The sequence below is a fragment of the Schistocerca americana genome, chromosome 5 (assembly GCF_021461395.2).
Source record: "Schistocerca americana isolate TAMUIC-IGC-003095 chromosome 5, iqSchAmer2.1, whole genome shotgun sequence".
NCBI classification, from domain to species: domain Eukaryota; kingdom Metazoa; phylum Arthropoda; class Insecta; order Orthoptera; family Acrididae; genus Schistocerca; species Schistocerca americana.
In genome coordinates this window covers 604,599,354-604,622,622 of record NC_060123.1, presented here as the reverse complement: position 1 = coordinate 604,622,622, position 23,269 = coordinate 604,599,354, and the positions used below count along the sequence as shown (strand labels likewise).

Genomic DNA, 23,269 nt, shown 5'->3' with positions numbered 1-23,269 from the left:
AAGTAACATATGCCTTTCCAGTCAACCTAAACTTGACCATTTGAAGTCATGTTTCGTTAGACCAACCGCCCAGGGCGCTTGACTGACAAATTGAGAAAGACAATTACGTCCTCTGTAGCCCTGCCAGAAAAAGGCGTATATGAAATTTGCTATTGCAGAATCGATAGAAGGAGAACGTACAATCAGTATAATCTTAGCTCCAAGTTGCCCTAGTACTTAGTGCTTCTCGACATGCAATACCTTTGCGTGGTTCTTGCAACGTTCTACTTCTGTTCAAGTGCTACCTGTACCCTAACAATCCCCTCTGTCATAGTGGCAACACAATTACCCGTATTAACGGTCTGTGTTTGTACTGGCATCTTGCTTTCTCTACAACTGCCCAGACAATAAAGGACTATACATTGCAGAAGGAAGTGAACACCAGGTTCACACAACAGAGTACACAATACACAAGCACTTCTATAACCTTCTCCACTCGTGAGTGAGTGGCGGATAGTGGTGGGTTCACTTGTCTTGCTGGAAGACAACAGTGGGAATGGGTGGCATGGCTGCCTCCTTACGCAACAGCAACATGTACGAGATGGTACACAGTAATACTTCTGAGACAGCACGGGATGCCTCTCCTGGTAGGCCACTTGCCGATTTTCCTACCTAGTCCAGACAAGTATAGAGGACAGGGGTGCTAGTCATAAAGGGTTCCAGCGTTTAGTGGGTAATGAGCCCCTCAGGGAAATAATCGACATGTCGTGAAAGAATACAAGGGTGCATTCGGTATGTTTGCCAGGGGATACCATCTGAGACATGGAGGCTTGGCTTGTCCTTAAAGGACAAATTATCTCGGCGGGACAGTGACGCCGCCATCGCGACATTGGGGGGCCATGAGGGTCGTGCTTGCTCAGATAATTGTCCTAAAAGGACAAATTATCTTGGCGGGACAGTGACGCCGCCATCGCGACCTTGGGACCCCGGGGGCCCCATTTTTTTATCAGTTGCTGACCCTCGAATCATGAAACGACGCAGTCATGTTTTCGATTCATGAGGGTCAGCAACTGATAAAAAAAATGGGGCCCCCGGGGTCCCAAGGTCGCGATGGCGGCGTCACTGTCCCGCCAAGATAATTTGTCCTTTTAGGACAATTATCTGAGCAAGCACCCACGCCAGCAAAAGGTTGCCCGACACGTGCTGTTTGATAACGTAATGTATATAAAAGGTGGTAATAATTTATTTAGTGTAGTCAGCAAAATGTCTTGGGTAAATCAGTATTTAAGCACGGGCAACCATAGCTCTATACAATACGAAGGAGGTGTTTTATATCCGGGAACTGAGGCTTGGGTTCTGAGACCATCCTCAATTCCTCACGGCTGAGTTGGTGAAGACAGCTACGATGTGCACAGGGTGCAGCAGTTTAGGGTAAGCATAGTATTTGTAACATCGACCCAGGGATGATCATGGTCAGCTGGTTTGGACGGGGTGGGATGTCTACACTAGAGGCCCAGACGATTATGCGACGGTATCGAATGCGAGGTAATCGAACTCCGCTGCTGGGTGGAGAGCTATAGGGTTCCACTTAATAGGTCAGGCATGCTCTACAAGCAGGAGGAAGATACACGTGTAGCGGAATATGTATGGCGTGCACATGAGGTTTACGCCGGTTAGAGGAACCCCCCGCCGCTTTCCATTGGCACCAGAGACGAAATCGAACATACATCAACCATATTATTCTCAGAGAAGCTCGTTCTCGCAGATCGGAAACAGAACGAGTTCATACGCTAAAGCGTCAAAGAAACTGGTATGGGCATGCATATTCAAATACGGAGATATGTAAACAGGCAGAATACGGCGCTGCGGTCGGCAACGCCTATATAAGATAACAAGTGTCTGGCGCAGTTAGATCGATTACCGCTGCTACAATGGCAGCTTATCGAGATTTAAGCGAGTTTGAACGTGGTGTTATAATCGGCGCGCGAGCCATGGGACACATCATCTCCGAGGTAGCAATGAAGTGGGGATTTTCCCGTACGACCATTTCACGAGTGTACCGTGAATATCAGGAATCTGGTAAAACATCAGATCTCCGACATCGTTGCGGCAGGAAAAAGATCCTGCAAGAACGGGACTAACGACGATTGAAGAGAATCGTTCAACGTGACAGAAGTGTAACTCTTCCGCAAATTGCTGCAGATTTCAGTGCTGGGCCATCAACAAGTGTTAGCGTGCGAACCATTCAACGTTACAGAATCGATATGGGCTTTCGGAGCCGAACGCCCACTCGTGGGCTCTTGATCACTGCACGAGACAAAGCTTTACGCCTCGCCTGAGACCATCAACACCGACATTGAACTGTTGATGACTGGAAATATGTTGCCTGGTCGGACGAGTCTCGTTTCCAATTGGACGTGTACGGGTATGGAGACAACGTCATGAATCCATGGACCCTCCATGTCAGCAGTCGACTGTTCAAGCTTGTGGAGGCTCTGTACTGGCGTGGGGCGTGTGCAGTTGGAGTGATATGGCACCCCTGATACGTCTAGATACGATTCTGACAGGTGACACGTACGTAAGCATCCTGTCTGATCACCTGCATCCATTCACGACCATTGTGCATTCCGACTGACTTGGGCAATTCCAGCGAGACAATGCGTCACGTCAGACATTCAGAATTGCTACAGAGTGGCTCCAGGAACACGCTTCTGATATAAACACTTCCGCTGGCCACCAAACTCCCCAGACATGAACATTATTGAGCATATTTAAGATGCCTTGCAATGTGCTATTCGGAAGAGATCTCCAGCCCCTCGTACTCTTACGGATTTATGGACAGCCCTGCGGGATTCGTGGTGTTACTTCCCTCCAGCACTACTTCAGACATTAGTCGAGTCCAAGCCACGTCGTGTTGCGGCACTTCTGCGTGCTCGCGCGAGCCCTACACGATATTAGGCAGGTGTAGCAGTTTCTTAGTCTCTTGAGTGTATAATAGTAATATATAAGTGTGACCTCTTGAGACAATCACGCTAAATGCTGCGAGCAGTGTGGATGGTGGACAGGGGGAGCTACGTACGTAGTGAGCGGAAAACTGGGAATTTGGGTCGGACGGTATGCGTGCTCTGATGGCCGAGCGATCACTCGCATAAAGCGGAAAAACCGGATCCGATTATGTTCTTTCTGACATGTCCGAAAGAGTAGACACCAGACGCATAATAATAACATTAACATTTAATAAAGTAAGATCGCCTTTCGCGTCAAAACATTAGTGGTTCCCTTACATACTGTATTTACTTCCGAGTCACATCTGTTCTCAAGTCTTGCGTTCCTCTCCCAGCTCTTGTGATTCATCATCGCTCCATATGGTGCGGTCGCTACCTCCGCCTACGTGGGAACCAGCTTCCGACTTGCTGCCTTCTTATTCTGCGGCACTGCTTGAAGCAGCGAATTGATTTTGGCCGACTTCGATTATACGTACAGTTTGAAAAATTAAATACCCTTCAAACAGGGGAAACCTCACAAGCAGACCTGTTCCTAAGTCTATAAAAATGTAGACAACAAAAACTGTCATGTGTTTCTAATGTTTCCAGTCTAACTACTGAATATGCCTTACGATGAAAGCGGAATACCTCTAGTGTTAGACATTCTCAGCTCGCAGAAAGCTTACTATGAAAACGCCGAAATCATTATAAAATGTCAGTAGAGATTGAGGGGTGTCTTTGTGCAGATATGTCCATATATCCAGTGAAACAGTCGTACTAATACCAATAAAAACGCAGTTGCCAGTAGGACTGTTGATATTTTTAAAAGTGTCTGGAATCCGATATATCGATATTTAAAAACTCATTATCGGCGCTCGATGTATCTAAAAGAATTATCGATATATCGTCGGGAGAAATATTGCCGTACAGGCAAAAAAATAAATAAATAAAAAAAAATATGGATGCGCATTGTAAATATACTGCAGCTTTAGAGCTGAATATTTAGGTATCGATTTATTATAAGATATTGTGTACATCAACAAACTAGCAGTCTGCTTATCCCCCTTAGAGCAAGAGTTGAAAGGAAAAAGATGCACGCTCACGGTTGGTGGTAAACATTCTGCTAACAATGGTAACTGCATGTTAGTGGCACAATAAAGGAGTCCCATGGGTCCGTCGTTCGGTCTCGTGACATATCGGATTTTTGGATCGCTTCATGCCGACTTACCTGTTTTTCGTTTCCGTGAACGTCCGCAAACTAGCAGTTGTGTCGAAATTGCGAGGTGAAGTTAAACGTTGCAGTGTCTGTTGGTAGCACCGGACGCCGATTACGTCAGCATTTGCCTCACACGTCTCCGTCCACCGCAAAGACCAATCTTGTCATTTAGATTTTTGTTTGAAGAAATAACACACTAGCTGCGATAAAAATCGTTTTTTAACGCAACTGGTGTGCTGCTGCTTCACATCGGAAATCTTGTTATTCCATCCACACCGCCACCCCACAGTGCAACTGGACTACTTCTTTGTGTCATCTGTACTTGCTTCACACAATCAAGGAAGAAGACTGGACGTGATGAAAGCTCAAAAAGTAGTAAAACTCCTTCACACAAGTAAAATTACGCTATACAACAATTTTAAAAGAATAATTTCAAATATTTATCGAAAATTGCGAAAAAAATATAAAATAGAAATATCGGCGTTCGTTATAGCCATTTCGATATCGATGCAGCGCTGAAAAAGTACCGCCTTGATATATCCATATTTGTTGAAAAAGTATCGATATATGCATATTTTATCAACAGTCCTGCCTGCCAGGCTTCTTTATTTTCTCTCTTTTCATTTTTCTTAAAGTACACCTACATCTACATGGATACTCTCCCAATCACACTTAAGTGCCTGGCGTAGGGTTCTTCGAACCGCCTCCACAATAATTCTCTATTACAGGGTGCGTTCCATAAGCAATGCGACCAATTTTTTTCTGACGCAACGGTACACCACAGCGTGCTGTAACCGGCTGGGCTAAGTGGAGCGGGGTGTTAGCTTCAAAACGCTCTTTGTCTCATTCGGCTGGGAGCTGCCGGAGAGTCAAGACGTGCGTTTCTGTCAACCCCGTTTTGAGTTTATGTAACATGGCACAATGGGTCATTCTGTAGAGCAACGGTACGCTATCAGATTTTGCGTTAAACTTGGGAAGTCCGCCACCGAAACGTTTCCATTACTTGAGCATGCCTTTGGGAATGATTGCTTGTCCAAATCACAAGTTTTCCGATGGCACAAGTCGTTCATGGAGGGCCGAGATCACCGACGAACCTCGCAGTGGACGGCCATCAACCGCACGAGTCGACGAAAATGTGACGCGTTACGCAATTGTTTGAACTCTGACAGACGGTTGAGGCTTCAATTGATAGCACAAACTCTAAACATGTCAAAAACAACCGTTTTCCGCATTGTGGCCGAAGATTTGAATATGAGAGTGCCAAACTCGTTCCAAAAGTGTTGACCGACGAACACAAGCACATGCGAGTGCTTCGGTGCCGAAGAATGTTGGAAATGTGTGAAAAATGGTTCAAATGGCTCTGAGCACTATGGGACTTAACTTCTGAGGTCATCAGTCCCCTAGAACTTACGACAACTTAAACCTAACTAACCTAAGGACCACACGCATCCATGCCCGGAAATGTGAGAAAATGATCCTCATTTTTTAAACTCGGTTATCACTGGTGATGTGAGTCGTGGATTTTTGAATACGACCCTGAGACAAAAAGGCAGAGTTCAGAGTGGCACACCCCATTGACGCACCGTCCCAAGCAGGCAAGCATGAGCAAGTCCAGGATCAAAACCATGCTCACTGTCTTTTTTGACGTCAGAGGCATTGTCCACGACGAATTCGTACCTACCGGGACTACAGTGAATTCAGCTTTCTACGTGGAAGTACTGAAAAGGATGGTCCCGCGCTGCAGAAGCGCCGCTATCAATGACACGTGGAAAGTTCACCACGACAACGCGCAAAGTCACAGCGCCTTCATTGTCAACGACTTCCTGGCCGAGACCAAGATCCCATTGGTTCCCCAGCCTCCTTACAGTCCTGACCTGGCTCCCACTGACTTTTTTTTTGTTTCCTCGGTTAAAAGGAGTCATGAAAGGAAAGCATTGGGACATGATTGAAAGCATCCAGGCGCATGTTACATCAGCTCTAAAGGACATTCCGGAAAACCAGGATGCCTTCTGGGCATGGAAACACCGCCTCCAGAAGTGTATCGAAGCAAGAGGGTGCTATTTTGAAAATTTTCGATTATTTGTACGAATATATTCAATAAATTATTTTTTATGAATTTGGTCGCATTTCTTATGGAACGCACCTTGTATTCCGTTCTCAAACAGTGTGAGGAAGAAACGAACACCTATATCATTCCGTATCAGATCTGATTTCCATTATTGTATTATGATGATCGTTTCTCCCTATGTAGGTCGACGTCAACTAAATATCCACATATTTTTAGCTATATATTTGGCACTTTAAAAGACTATGGTTTTAAACTTACTTAAATGTGCAGTTACGTTCATCGCATAGTAAGAGCACTGAAAATAGTGTGCAGGAACTGAGAAATCAGAGTCTTTAGGTGAAACTGAGAAGAAAACTGCAAATGAACATGGGTCCTGATACGCAGGATTTTCGAACTATTGGGACTGTCATGCATAGAATGTCAGTTGAAGTAAATGCACGTTACTCTCGTGAATTACTGCATTTTACGAAAGCCGATAACATCTCACTCAAAGCATTGACAGTATCCATCCTTCACACAAAGGCAGGCTGCACCTTTTGGCTTCCGTAGTCAGGAGCAGAGGACAGTAACGCACAAGCCGCGCAACAAAAGATGCTCCATCACTGAAGGAAAGAGAAAGTCGGTGGGCGGAAGTGGGGTTAGCATGGAGGACATAAAGCTCATCCACCTCGATCCAGCCTTTGGTCAGGGCAATGCGCATGGAGTGCCGCAGAAATAAGCAATAGCGACGTTGTACGAGGGCACTTCAAAAGCTAAGTCCCACATGTCGTACCATTGTACACCAACATTGGTGCATTGTCAGAAGGAAGTGCGTGCTTCAAGTTCCCTGCAGACACGGATCTGCTGCTATGCGAATGACGGGTGCATCACAGTGTGGGGGTGAAGTGGCGCAGCAACTGGAAACGCAGTCGAAAGTCGAAGTACGCCGGACTAAACGGTTCTTGTGGGCGAAACGCCTAAATTACACTCAGATTCACCGTGAAATTATGGTGGCTAAAGCCACACAGACGTGGCGGATGCTGATCGGGAAGGAAGGCCACCGACATCCACCACAGGCGACAATGTCCAGGCGATAGAGGAACTGATTCCCAGCAGTTACAGATTTTCCAACGATGAGACGGCCACACAGCAGTTCTCCTATGGCTCCGTGAACAAGCAGCGGATTTCTATCGTCGAGGGATTGAATGACTGGAAAAACGTTCCAACTGTTTACAGAGACTTGGTAATTACGTTGAAAAATAGTGTCATGTGTGTGTGTCTGTTTGAAGTTCAGTGCAGCATTCAGTAAAAGTTACTTGGCCTTTCATAGTAATGGGTAACTTACTTTTCAAGAGTCCACTCGTTGTTGTTGTGGTCTTCAATCCGAAGCCTTGTTTGTGGCAACTCTCCATACTTCTCTATCCTGTGCAAGCCTCTTCATCTCCGAGTAACCACCGCAACCTACATCCTTCTGAATCTGCTTGCTGTATTCGTCTCCGTCTCCCTCAACGATTTTTACCATTGCCCCCACCCCCCTACACACACACAAACACACTTCCCTCCAATACTAAATTAATGATCCCTTGATGCCTCAGAGCATGTCCTACCAACCGATCGCTTCTTCTAGTCAGGCACTGCCACAAATTTCTTTTCTCCCCAATTCTATTCAGTACCTCCTCATTAGTTACGTTATCTACCCACCTAATCTTCAGCATTCTTATGTAGTACCACATTCCAAAGCCTCTATTCTCTCCTTGTCTAAACTGTTTATCATCCACGTTTCCCCTCCGTACACGGCCACACTCCATACTTTCAGAAAAAGACTTCCTGACACTTAAATCTATACTCGATGTTAACAAATTCTTCTTATTCAGAAACGCTTTTCTTGCCATTACCAGACTACGCTTTATATGCTCTCTGCTTCGGCTATCGTCGGTTTTTTGCTCCCTAAATAGCAAGCCTCGTTTACTACTTTAAGTGTCTCGTTTCCTAATCAGATTCCCTTAGCATTACCTGATTTAATTCGGCTACATTCCATCATCCTCGCTTTGCTTTTGTTGACGTTCGTCTTTTAACCTCCTTCCCAGACACTTCCCATTCCGTTCAGCAGGTTTTCTAAGTCTTTGCTGTTCCTGACAGAATTACGTCATCGGGGAACCTCACTTTTTTTTCTTCTCCCTGGACTTCAATTCCTACTCCAAATTTTTCGTCTATTTCAGTTACTGCTTGCTCAGTGTAGATATCGGATAAGATCTGGGTAAGTTACAACCCTGTCTCGCTCCATCAACTAATGATACCCTTCCATGCCACTCGACTCTTATGCCGTTGTTACACGAAGCAAATTCCTTGAGCTATTGCTAGTACCGAGTCAACGCGTTAGGCAAGTAAAGTTCTTACGCCATTGCTCGCTTGTATAGCATTGTGTCTGGTCTGAACAAGTGTTCGCTGACAATGCCAGTATACATGTTGGGGTTGATCTTGGCGTCCTAGAACAGCTCAGCAATCTACACTCTGATTACAGCAATTTACGAACTTCCAATAAGCAGTTGAAAAACGATCGTAAGTGAGATAGTAACAAAAGCTGATTGCCTAATATTGCAGAAACTAGGGACGTTTGGACCTGTGTTGATAACGGGTTTCATTCTACTTTGACATGAACAGTCAAATGGTCAAGGCGAATCTCTTAAAGAACGAGGAGTGGCGCCGCTCTTATTTACATTTTACTAACAATTAAAGAGGATCAACCACAGCAAATCGCAACATCGACTGCAGAGATTCACACATTACGGCTGTCAGTAGCCATCTGACTATATCGGTGGATAGCTTTAAAGGGGATAAAAGCGTGGAAATGCTGGCCATCGACCCACTCTGCAGACAAGATGTTGAGTCACAGCCTGCAACCTTCTCGACTGTAATGCTTTATGAGTCACACGGAGATTGACTGACTGCCAAATAGCAGCGCTGGTCTGGGACTTGAGTGGCAGCTTTCTGGCACATGATCGGCACGACAGCTGGTCGTGTTGTTACGAAGCCCCGAGATTCCAAAGTCCCCAGTCTCAAGCTGAGGCTGCCGTGGGCACATTTCAGCACTGGCAGGTCAGCTGGCTTACTGGAGGCCCTTCTGCCAAGTGTAGTTTCCCGGGACGTCAATCTGCCTGCCCAGGTGAAAGAATATTGAGAGCAGCGGCGCGGTGAAACTCGAGCGGTAGCTTCAGATCATATGCCACGCCGAACAACTCACCCGCCACACAAAGTTCAGCAAAATATAAAATAACGTGCACTGTAATAACCGCTGATGTACTCAAGTTATTATTGTTACATTAAGCACTCCATCTTCACGCCACAAGTGGCCCATGGGGACCGTTCGACCGCCGTGTCATCCTCAGCTGAGAATGCGGATAGGAGGGGCGTGTGGTCAGCATACCGCTCTCCTGGTCGTTACGATGGTTTTCTGTGACCGGAGCCGCGACTGTTCGGTCGAGTAGCTCCTCAATTGGCATCACGAGTCTGAGTGCACCCCGAAAAATGGCAACAGCGCATGGCGGCCGGGATGGTCACCCATCCAAATGCCGGCCACACCCGACAGCGCTTAACTTCGGTGATCTGACGGGAACCGGTGTATCCACTGCGGCAAGGCCATTGCCCATATTGTTAAATTAACATGTTACATATTTTATCGTTAAAATCCTAGCCGTTTGAGGCACTTTAAATGTTGGGGTGAACGCAGACAGTGTCGGGAGTGGAAGACAAGAGACCGTGACACTCCCTCACCCCTACAAAACCCAAACCTGGATCCTCACCTGGTCCGGGTTCGCTGACTAAAATAAATAAAAGATATTTAATGGATGCCACTCAGATCAGTGCATCAAGGAGTTCACATTATGACGAAGACGTAAAAGACTTCTCAAAAAGTTAAAGACACCGATAAACGAAGCAATTATACTAGAAACGATAATGGCGGAATTTTAATTGAAAGTGATACAAAAACTAAAGAACGGTTTTTCATTGGGGGTGTTTTGGGCATGAGGTACTAAAAATTTGGTATAGTGGAAGATGAAAATCACAGAGACGGAGACCAAAGGGGTAATTATTAATTGAAGAGCAAAATTTGTTAAGTATGAAGGGATAAAGTAAATAAAAGAAAAGAAAATAGCAAATAGAATAAGACGGCTATTAAAGAAAAGAGAGATTTAAACTAATGATAACAGGAATACGATACGGTATCTCCAAGAAAACAAAACAGTTCGGAAATTTGTTCGAGAGAATATGAGAAGAAATAAACAACATTTACTTAGAGAAACGAGAGAAAAGAATAAGAATATGAAGAGGAGGAGGAGGAGGAGGAGATTAGTGTTTAACGCTCCGTCGACAACAAGGTCATTAGAGGTGGATGGTTCAAATGGCTCTAAGCACTAAGGGACTTAACATCTGAGGTCATCAGTCCACCAGACTTAGAACTACGTAAACCTGACTAACCTAAGGACATCACACACATCCATGCCCGAGACAGGATTCGAACCTGCGACCGTAGCAGCAGCGCGGCTCCGGACTGTAGCGCCTAGAACCGCTCGGCCACAGCGGCCGGCCATTAGAGGCGGAGCACAAGCTCAGATTAGGGAAGGATGGGGAACGAAATCGGCCGTGCCCTTCCAAAGGAACCATCCCGGCATTTGCCTGAAGCGATTTAGGGTAATCACGGAAAACTTAAATCAGGATGGCCGGACGCGGGTTTGAACCGTCTTCCTCCCGAAAACGAGTCCAGTGTTCTAAGACAATATGAAGAACATAAAACAAAAAGTTATGTTACGAATACATCACATAACTATTAAGACGGCAAATGACAGCCACTAATAACACGACGGCACTGTACAAACGTTCCAAAATTTCAAAATATTAACCAGAAGCACAAATCGTCAATGACAGAAATACTGACAATTTGGATATAATGCCAGTTGAGACGTCGAGGTACGAAGAAAGGAAAGGCGCCATCACATGATGCTATTTTAATGGAAATGGTTAAACAAGAAGGAAAAGTAAAACAGTAGGAACCAGAAAGAATTATTTACCAAATGTCTACACAACAAGGTAACTCGAAAAAACTGGAACAATGCAATAGCAGTTTTTCTCCACAGCATTATAGTCAAACAAGACTTAAGCAGACTGTAGACGATTCAGGTTCCTCTCTATAATGGACAAGATATTCACATAAATAACAACCGCCTGCAGAGAGGAAAATAAACATAGTCTTGAAGCATGTGGGCTTTAAAAAGATGTCAGCACATCAGACTCATTGCAGGTATGAACAGAGCTTGAAACGTCCCCTTAGAAAAATTAATGAATTACTGTGCTGGTAAACCCCTTACGTTATTTGATTTTCAAACAGCTGAGCAAAACTGAACGTACTCAGACATTTCTGGATAAGCAGCTGCAGCAGCAAGACGTATACTCCTAGCTCACTCATTTGTTACGTAGTTTAATTCTTAATTTCTTTGCGTGTTTTTGGTACTTGCATTGTTTAATTCATAAATTTCGGGCGTATTATAGTATTTGAGAGTTGTAGCATCGCGTTTTAGTACCTGAATAGTGTAAAATCGCGTAGTCTCCTTCCGCCGCCGAGCAGTGTGTCAGCAGTGCGCAAGTAGCAGTATTACTGCATTTACTAGGCAATCTTGTATTTTAATAACCGTTTAAATTTTGTGTCGACTTGTTTGCGCTCTCTGTAGATTAGTTCAGGCGTTCTTTGCACAACAGTTTTTAGCATGGATAGGGACTGCAACTGCTGTGTTCAGATGCAGGCTGAGTTGGCATCCCTTCGCTCCCAGCTTCAGGCAGTGTTGGCTTCGGTCACACAGCTTCAGGCTGTTGCCAATGGGCATCACTGTGGGGGTCCGGATGGGGGTTTGCCGGGGACAGCCACCTCGTCCCACGCATCCCCCGCTCGGACTACGACTGTGGTTGCCGGGGATACTGCCCGCATTGAGACTGATCCCTCACCTGTGGTAGGGTGGGAGGTCGTCTTAAGGTGTGGCAGGGGGCGAAAGACATTCCGGAGGGCTGAACGGAAGGCCTCTCCAGTTTGTCTGACGAACCGGTTTCAGGCTCTGTCTCAGGATGATACTGATCTTCGGCCTGATATGGCTGCTTGTCCTGTTCCAGAGGCAGCACCTCAGTCTGCAAGATCCGGGCGGTCGCAGAGGGTGGGCTTACTGGTAGTTGGGAGCTCCAACGTCAGACGCGTAATAGGGACCCTTAGGGATATGGCAGCAAGAGAGGGGAAGAAAACCAATGTGCACTCCGTGTGCATACCGGGGGGAGTCATTCCAGATGTGGAAAGGGTCCTTCCGGATGCCATGAAGGGTACAGGGTGCAACTATCTGCAGGTGGTCGCTCATGTCGGCACCAATGATGTGTGTCGCTATGGATCGGAGGAAATCCTCTCTGGCTTCCGGCGCCTATCTGATTTGGCGAAGACTGCCAATCTCGCTAGTGGGATGAAAGCAGAGCTCACCATCTGCAGCATCGTCGACAGGACTGACTGCGGACCTTTGGTACAGAGCCGAGTGGAGGGTCTGAATCAGAGGCTGAGACGGTTCTGCGACCGTGTGGGCTGCAGATTCCTCGACTTGCGCCATAGGGTGGTGGAGTTTCGGGTTCCGCTGGATAGGTCAGGAGTCCACTACACGCAACAAGCGGCTACACGGGTAGCAGGGGTTGTGTGGCATGGGCTGGGCGGTTTTTTAGGTTAGATGGCCTTGGGCAAGTACAGAAAGGGCAACAGCCTCAACGGGTGCGGGGCAAAGTCAGGACATGCGGGGACCAAGCAGCAATCGGTATTGTAATTGTAAACTGTCGAAGCTGCGTTGGTAAGGTACCGGAACGTCAAGCGCTGATAGAATGCACCGAAGCTGAAATCGTTATAGGTACAGAAAGCTGGCTGCAACCAGACAAATTCTGCCGAAATTTTTACAAAGGTACAGACGGTGTTCAGAAAGATAGATTGCATGCAACCGGTGGTGGAGTGTTCGTCGCTGTTAGTAGTAGTTTATCCTGTAGTCAAGTAGAAGTGGATAGTTCCTGTGGATTATTATGGGTGGTAGTTACACTCAACAACCGAACTAGGTTAATAATTGGCTCCTTTTACCGACCTCCCGACTCAGCAGCATTAGTGGCAGAACAACTGAGAGAAAATTTGGAATACGTTTCACACAACTTTTCTCAGCATGTTATAGTCTTAGGTGGAGACTTCAATTTACCAGATATAGACTGGGACACTCAGATGTTTAGGACGGGTGGTAGGGACAGAGCATCAAGTGGCATTATACTGAATGCACTATCCGAAAATTACCTCGAGCAATTAAACAGAGAACCGACTCGTGGAGATGACATCTTGGACCTACTGATAACAAACAGACCCGAACTTTTCGACTCTGTATGTGCAGAACAGGGAATCAGTGATCATAAGGCCGTTGCAGCATCCCTGAATATGGAAGTTAATAGGAATATAAAAAAAAGGGAGGAAGGTTTATCTGTTTAGCAAGAGCAATAGAAGGCAGATTTCAGACTACCTAACAGATCAAAACGATAATTTCTGTTCCGACACTGACAATGTTGAGTGTTTATGGAAAAAGTTCAAGGCAATCGTAAAATGCGTTTTAGACAGGTACGTGCCGAGTAAAACTGTGAGGGACGGGAAAAACCCACCGCGGTACAACAACAAAGTTAGGAAACTACTGCGAAAGCAAAGAGAGCTTCACTCCAAGTTTAACCGCAGCCAAAACCTCTCAGACAAACAGAAGCTAAACGATGTCAAAGTTAGCGTAAGGAGGGCTATGCGTGAAGCGTTCAGTGAATTCGAAAGTAAAATTCTATGTACCGACTTGACAGAAAATCCTAGGAAGTTCTGGTCTTACGTTAAATCAGTAAGTGGCTCGAAACAGCATATCCAGACACTCCGGGATGATGATGGCATTGAAACAGAGGATGACACGCGTAAAGCTGAAATACTAAACACCTTTTTCCAAAGCTGTTTCACAGAGGAAGACCGCACTGCAGTTCCTTCTCTAAATCCTCGCACAAACGAAAAAATGGCTGACATCTAAATAAGTGTCCAAGGAATAGAAAAGCAACTGGAATCACTCAACAGAGGAAAGTCCACTGGACCTGACGGGACACCAATTCGATTCTACACAGAGTACACGAAGGAACTTGCCGCCCTTCTAACAGCCGTGTACCGTAAGTCTCTAGAGGAACGGAAGGTTCCAAATGATTGGAAAAGAGCACAGGTAGTCCCAGTCTTCAAGAAGGGTCGTCGAGCAGATGCGCAAAACTAGAGACCTATATCTCTGACGTCGATCTGTTGTAGAATTTTAGAACATGTTTTTTGCTCGCGTATCATGTCGTTTTTGGAAACCCAGAATCTACTATGTAGGAATCAACATGGATTCGAAACAGCGATCGTGTGAGACCCAACTCGCTTTATTTGTTCATGAGACCCAGAAAATATTAGATACAGGCTCCCAGGTAGATGCTATTTTTCTTGACTTCCGGAAGGCGTTCGATACAGTTCCGCACTGTCGCCTGATAAACAAAGTAAGAGCCTACGGAATATCAGACCAGCTGTGTGGCTGGATTGAAGAGTTTTTAGCAAACAGAACACAGCATGTTGTTATCAATGGAGAGACGTCTACAGACGTTAAAGTAACCTCTGGCGTGCCACAGGGGAGTGTTATGGGACCATTGCTTTTCACAATATATATAAATGACCTAGTAGATAGTGTCGGAAGTTCCATGCGGCTTTTCGCGGATGATGCTGTAGTATACAGAGAAGTTGCAGCATTAGAAAATTGTAGCGAAATGCAGGAAGATCTGCAGCGGATAGGCACTTGGTGCAGGGAGTGGCAACTGGCCCTTAACATAGACAAATGTAATGTATTGCAAATACATAGAAAGAAGGGTCCTTTATTGTGTGATTATATGATAGCGGAACAAACACTGGTAGCAGTTACTTCTGTAAAATATCTGGGAGTATGCGTGCAGAACGATTTGAAGTGGAATGATCATATAAAATTAATTGTTGGTAAGGCGGGTACCAGGTTGAGATTCATTGGGAGAGTCCTTAGAAAATGTAGTCCATCAACAAAGGAGGTGGCTTACAAAACACTCGTTCGACCTATACTTGAGTATTGCTCATCAGTGTGGGATCCGTACCAGATCGGGTTGACGGAGGAGATAGAGAAGATCCAAAGAAGAGCGGCGCGTTTCGTCACAGGGTTATTTGGTAACCGTGATAGCGTTACGGAGATGTTTAACAAATTCAAGTGGCAGACTCTGCAAGAGAGGCGCTCTGCATCGCGGTGTAGCTTGCTCGCCAGGTTTCGAGAGGGTGCGTTTCTGGATGAGGTATCGAATATATTGCTTCCCCCTGCTTATACCTCCCGAGGAGATCACGAATGTAAAATTAGAGAGATTAGAGCGCGCACGGAGGCTTTCAGACAGTCGTTCTTCCCGCGAACCATACGCGACTGGAACAGGAAAGGGAGGTAATGACAGTGGCACGTAAAGTGCCCTCCGCCACACACCGTTGGGTGGCTTGCGGAGTATAAATGTAGATGTAGATGTACTTATTCTGATCATCACTAAACTGACATACAATATTTTTTAGCGCAACGCAATCTGACTTTCAAAAATCCCTACAAAAGAGTGGCCCTGACTAACAATAACCTATACCTTTCATGAATCACTTACCTCACAAAAATCTTCGATACTCTAATTACTGCAATACAGCGAGCGGCACTACTGCCAGCTAAATAAAAGATTCTAACTACTGAAGGCACTAACTACTGATTGGCATAGTTAGCAAATGAAAGATTTTGGTAAAGAACAAACAATGTATTTTACCTTAATAGTGTTCAAAAGTCATTATATATATATATATATATATATATATATATATATATATATATATATATCAGTTCATGATATCCAGTATTACAAATTTACTCTTTCTGGCGCACACACGTCCAGATCGTCCGCTCTTAAAATTCTGCCATCTCACTCCCCACATCCACCACTGCTGGCGGCTCACCTCCAACTGCGCAACGCTACGCGCTGTTCACATCCAACTGCCCAACACTAAATGGTAAATATTCCAACAATGCAAACCAGCCACAGACTGCACACAGCACAGTCAGTGATTTTCATACAGAGCGCTACGTGACGTTACCAACATAGAAACCTAAACAGCCTATTTACAAGCTACACGTGTGAATTATCACTTTCTCCGGCATTCATAATTATGAAAGCTGTAGGCTGTTTCAACAATATCTGTGCTATGAACACATGAGCGACAAGTCAATGAGTCAACATTCCGTTAGACTCTGTCTGAAAAGTGAGAAACTATAAATCGGCAGAGGAATCAAGTAAGGAGAGGCACTATCATCAAATCCGGCCGAAGTGGCCGTGCGGTTAAAGGCGCTGCAGTCTGGAACCGCAAGACCGCTACGGTCGCAGGTTCGAATCCTGCCTCGGGCATGGATGTTTGTGATGTCCTTAGGTTAGTTAGGTTTAACTAGTTCTAAGTTTTAGGGGACTAATGACCTCAGCAGTTGAGTCCCATAGTGCTCAGAGCCATTTGAACTGTCATCAAAACTATTCTCGATGTTCCCAGGTATACGAAGTAGAGCTGTGTGTTAGTGTAACGTATGTGAAGTACCTTCGTTTCACTGATGGCGTTACGTTGTTTGCCTCTAGGGCAGAAAAAATTCGGCAGTTAGCAGAAGAACAATAGATCAAATTTGAAAAGACTATCAGAATATATTGATGTAAGATCAACACATCGAAAAGAAGTAGTAGACATAGCTATCAACTGTAGAATGAGTTTTTGTATTTACCGCACGTGAAGACGTCGACTGATTGACTAGTGAGTATGTTCATGGAGGACGTCTGGTAAAAATAAACGGATTTTCGAAACCAAACTTTTGACGTGTCTGGTCTGCAATATTTGCAGTCAGTATGCTGGCATGTCCCCGACGACTCTGGCTTCTTCCTGAGCGTTCAGAGCGTCAAAACCTCAGGAAACGGCACTGCGATTTCTGAGCACCTCTGCCAGCAAATCCAGCTGCCTTGTCCACGAAGGCGAATGCCGCTTGGCCCCCGGGCAATATGCTGAGAATGGTACACAGCTAACGGGAGGGGGTGAAAGGCGGAGCCCTGACGCTTTGAAACTGGGGCACTCCGGTGCCTGGCAGTAAACAGCCAAGTTCAAGTGGTTCAAATGGCTCTGAGCACTATGGGACTTAACTTCTGAGGTCATCAGTCCCCTAGAACTTAGAACTACTTAAACCTAACTAACCTAAGGACATCACACACATCCATGCCCGAGGCAGGATTCGAACCTGCGACCGTAGCGGTCGCGCGGCTCCAGACCGTAGCGCCTAGAACCGCTCGGCCACCCCGACCGGCAAACAGCCAAGTTACGAACAACTTAAATTGCAAGGATCAGATAGAAAATGTTGTGGGAAAGGCTAACCAAAGACTGCGTTTTCTTGGCAGGACACATAGAAAATGTAACAGATCTACTAAGGAGACTGCCTACACTACGCTTGCCCGTCCTCTTTTAGAATACTGCTGCGCGCAATGGGATCCTTACCAGATAGGACAGACGGAGTACATCGAAAAAGTTCAAAGAAGGTCAGCACGTTTTGTATTATCGCGAAATATGGGACACAGTATCACAGAAATGATACAGGATTTGCGCTGGACATCATTAAAAGAAAGGCGTTTTTCGTCACGACGGAATCTTCTCACGAAATTCCAATCACCAACTTTCTCCTCCGAATGCGAAAATATTTTATTGACACCGACCTACATAGGGAGAAACGATCACCACAGTAAAATAAGGGAAATCAGAGCTCGTACGCAAAGATATAGGTATTCGTTCTTTCCGCGCCCTGTACGAGATTGAAATAATAGAGAATTGTGAAGGTGGTTCGATGAACCCTCTGCCAGGCACTTAAATGTGATTTGCAGAGTATCCATCTAGATGTACAGGGTGGCGCACGAGCTGTGTTACCATTTTGTTTTCGAATATAAACTTTATTGTCAATACACTCTGAAAGGAACATATACTACAATGAAGAGCCGTCCATGGAGATTTGTTGTAACTCAGCACATGCTCAATATGTCCACCATTTCGTTTCCTAACTTCCTTCAAACGAACACAGAAGTTGGTGATTACCCTACGGCACATTTCTTCCGTAATTTCACTGCAAGCTTGAAGAATAAGTCTTCTGAGCTCCATTAAATCACGTGGACGTTTCGGGAAATTTTTTTTCTTTAGGTACCCCCAAAGAAAAAAGCCACATGGATTGAGGTCTGGATTATTGAGGGGACAATTTTGTCCGTCATTGAAGCGGCCTGGAAACCTGAGTGAAATGGTCCGCATGTCGAAATGCTCGTGTAAAAACTCCAACACAGTGTTTACAGTATGTGGCCTTGCTCCATCTTGCATGAACCACTGCGTGTTGGAGGGCAAGGCAGTAGCAAGAAGCTGCGGAATGAAGCTCAAATAACGCTCGCTGTTCACAGTTTGTTCAAAGAAAAAGGGTCCAATAAGTCCGTGACTGGAAATTGCTGCCCACGCTGTAATCCTCGGAGCATAATGTTGTCATTCATGAAGCACTTGTGGGTTTTCAGTGGCCCAAAAGCGTACATTTTGTTTGTTAACCACACTGTCTAAATGAAAATGCGCCTCGTCTGAAAACCAAACGTTGTTGAGAGTTTCTTCCCTATCCTCCGCCCTGAGCAAACAGTAGTCTCTGCTGCTTGTGTTCTTCAGTGAGCTTCTGTGCACAGATCATCTCGTATGGGTACATATGGAGGTCACTTAAGAATGCGTTGAACGGAGCGTCTGGATATTCCCAGTCGCACTGCTGCCTTTCCACACGATGTCCCGGGACTTCTCTGTACAGCAGCTCGTAGCGCTTCAGTATTCTCCGGCGAACAAACAGGCTTAGGCTGAGGTCGTTTCGCTTCCAATATTGTTCCTTCCTGTACAAATTTATCGTACAACCTGTGGATGGTCTTCTTGCAAGGGACCCATCGTGTGTTAAACTGTTGTCGAAAACGCCTCTGAGTCACAACAAGGCTTTTCGTTTCATGAAAAAAAACACAATTGCCGATCGTTGCTGTGTCGTCAGCCTTCCAATGTCAGCCATTACTACTTACTAGTCTCCTAGCGGCAGTATCGTTAATTACACGTCCATTTCGTAACTCATTTGTTTTTCCAAGCTCTGCTGATACCCCTGTAGAGATCCCAGCGGGATATCTAATGTGCGTCGTAAATAATTTCACAATTATTGTGAAAGAAACAATTGGTAACACAATTCGTGTGCCACCCTGTAGATGTAGAAGTCTGGAAGTCGCGAGGTGACAGCCATAGCCCCACCGCCAGACCCACAGTGCACAGCGCCCGTGACGCGGCGAGGGGAGATTTCGACACTGTAAGTGCCCGAACAAGATGGGGTGCGTAACAGGCAAATGCCTGATAGCTAAATTTGTGGAGAATCTTTGGAGGTTGTGGTTTGTCGACCAATTGGCGCGCACAAACCTGGGGGCATTGAGTGAAAATTATCGACCTAGGGAAATGCCACGCGGATATGGGGCCTGAATAACAATCCCCATTACATCTGAGATATCTCACGATAGTAATTCAGCCCTGAATTAATAACTTTATCTGACTGCTGGATAAATTAGAGAGGGCGAACGTGAGTATTACGATTCCTCAAAACAAAACAAAAAAAGCAAAAATCACCACACACTAAGAATAATTCACTTACACAGAGTAAATGAGCTGTCAGTTGCGAAAAAAAGCTTTCAATTCTATATATAGACTGACTAATTAAACGAACTTTCGAGTCAAACCGTCGGATACCACTACAATTCCACAGAATAGAACGTCAAGAATCAAACCAGAAATCAAAATCGACGGCACTGTATTGTCCCTTAAGGCGAGAGCAGATCAACAAAAATTGAGACTGGTATTTTCACAGATGTGTACTACTCAATTTCAGCTTTACAGAATCTTTTTCAAAGCACGTGCTCCCTACTTGAATGCACTTTTTACAGCATCTCTAAGTCCTCGAACACACCGTGCAGGTCATTCTTTGTCGAGTCCTTGAGAATCGCTTCATTGTTCTTGGGCATTGCTTCAGAGTTCTCAAATCCAATGCCCCGAAGCTTTGCCTTTAGTGATGGAAGTTAACAAAAATCACAGGGAGCAAGATAGGAGCTATAAGATGGATGCGGTACACAGATAATGTTGAATTGAACTAAAAACTGCATGACTTGATTTGCAACATGGGGCCTCACATTGTCATGATGGAGTCGCCACCCAGTCTTAGAAAGTTCTGGAATTTTCCTTGCAATGTGCTTCCTCAGTTCAGTCAAAAATGAAGTGTACACTCCTGGAAATGGAAAAAAGAACACATTGACACCGGTGTGTCAGACCCACCATACTTGCTCCGGACACTGCGAGAGGGCTGTACAAGCAATGATCACACGCACGGCACAGCGGACACACCAGGAACCGCGGTGTTGGCCGTCAAATGGCGCTAGCTGCGCAGCATTTGTGCACCGCCGCCGTCAGTGTCAGCCAGTTTGCCGTGGCATACGGAGCTCCATCGCAGTCTTTAACACTGGTAGCATGCCGCGACAGCGTGGACGTGAACCGTATGTGCAGTTGACGGACTTTGAGCGAGGGCGTATAGTGGGCATGCGGGAGGGCGGGTGAACGTACCGCCGAATTGCTCAACACGTGGGGCGTGAGGTCTCCACAGTACATCGATGTTGTCGCCAGTGGTCGGCGGAAGGTGCACGTGCTCGTCGACCTGGGACCGGACCGCAGCGACGCACGGATGCACGCCAAGACCGTAGGATCCTACGCAGTGCCGTAGGGGACCGCACCGCCACTTCCCAGCAAATTAGGGACACTGTTGCTCCTGGGGTATCGGCGAGGACCATTCGCAACCGTCTCCATGAAGCTGGGCTACGGTCCCGCACACCGTTAGGCCGTCTTCCGCTCACGCCCCAACATCGTGCAGCCCGCCTCCAGTGGTGTCGCGACAGGCGTGAATGGAGGGACGAATGGAGACGTGTCGTCTTCAGCGATGAGAGTCGCTTCTGCCTTGGTGCCAATGATGGTCGTATGCGTGTTTGGCGCCGTGCAGGTGGGCGCCACAATCAGGACTGCATACGACCGAGGCACACAGGGCCAACACCCGGCATCATGGTGTGGGGAGCGATCTCCTACACTGGCCGTACACCACTGGTGATCGTCGAGGGGACACTGAATAGTGCACGGTACATCCAAACCGTCATCGAACCCATCGTTCTACCATTCCTATACCGGCAAGGGAACTTGCTGTTCCAACAGGACAATGCACGTCCGTATGTATCCCGTGCCACCCAACGTGCTCTAGAAGGTGTAAGTCAACTACCCTGGCCAGCAAGATCTCCGTACCTGTCCCCCATTGAGCATGTTTGGGACTGGATGAAGCGTCGTCTCACGCGGTCTGCACGTCCAGCACGAACGCTGGTCCAACTGAGGCGCCAGGTGGAAATGGCATGGCAAGCCGTTCCACAGGACTACATCCAGCATCTCTACGATCGTCTCCATGGGAGAATAGCAGCCTGCATTGCTGCGAAAGGTGGATATACACTGTACTAGTGCCGACATTGTGCATGCTCTGTTGCCTGTGTCTATCTGCCTGTGGTTCTGTCAGTGTGATCATGTGATGTATCTGACCCCAGGAATGTGTCAATAAAATTTCCCCTTCCTGGGACAATGAATTCACGGTGTTCTTATTTCAATTTCCAGGAGTGTAGTATCCCGCTGTAACAGTAGTGTAAGAGGGATGTGCACGCTGGTAAATCATTCCATGACAGTCAAGTAATGTAATCGCAATCACTTTTCCTGGAGATGGAACAACTTCCGCTTTTTTTGGTATTGGAGAACCTGGAGATTTCCATACTGTGCTGGCTAGTTTCCGTTCAGGATAATAATAATGCAGCCATGTCTCAACACCGGTGATAATCGACTCCAGAAATGCATCCCAAATTCTGCCCAATTGGTGCGTCAGTTCGTCAAAGGGTCTGCCGATAATGCTCCAAACGTTCTCAACCGGGGAGAGATCCGGCGACCTTGCTGGCCAAAGTAGCAAAGTGGCAAGCACGAAGGCAGGCAGCACAGACCCTCACCATGGGAGGCCGGGCATTGACTCGCTGGAATGTACACTACTGGCCATTAAAATTGCTACACCAAGAAGAAATGCAGATGATAAACGGGTATTCATTGGACAAATATATTATACTAGAACTGACATGTGATTACATTTTCACGCAATTTGGGCGCATAGATCCTGAGAAATCAGTAACCAGAACAACCACCTCTGGCCGTAATAACGGCCTTGATACGCCTGGGCATTGAGTCAGAGCTTGGATGGCGTGTACAGGTACAGCTGCACATGCAGCTTCAACACGATACCACAGTTCATCAAGAGTAGTGACTGGCGTATTGTGACGAGCCAGTTGCTCGGCCACCATTGATCAGACGTTTTCAATTGGTGAGAGATCTGGAGAATGTGCTGGCCACGGCAGCAGTCGAACATTTTCTGTATCAAGGAAGGCCCGTACAGGACCTGCAACATGGGGTCGTGCATTATCCTGCTGAAATGTAGGGTTTCGGAGGAATCGAATGAAGGGTAGAGCCACGGGTCGTAACACATCTGAAATGTAACGTCCACTGTTCAAAGTGCCGTCAATGCGAACAAGAGGTGACCGAAACGTGTAATCAATGGCACCCCATACCATCACGCCGGGTTATACGCCAGTATGACGGTGACGAATACACGCTTCCAACGTGCGTTCACCGCGATATCGCCAAACGCAGATGCGACCATCATGATGCTGTAAACAGAATCTGGATTCATCCGAAAAAAATGATGTTTTGACTTTCGTGCACCCAGGTTCGTCGTTGGGTACACCATC

General features: G+C 46.2%; 1 protein-coding gene and 1 pseudogene across 1 annotated transcript in view; one reads left to right on the top strand and one right to left on the bottom strand.

Moving 5' to 3' along the window:
* The window catches only part of LOC124616580 (juvenile hormone esterase-like), a 412,155-nt gene that overhangs the window by 15,275 nt on the left and 373,611 nt on the right, over window positions 1–23,269 (top strand). The gene's annotated exons all lie outside the window — the stretch shown is intronic.
* Window positions 9,753–9,870, bottom strand: LOC124617429 (annotated as a pseudogene).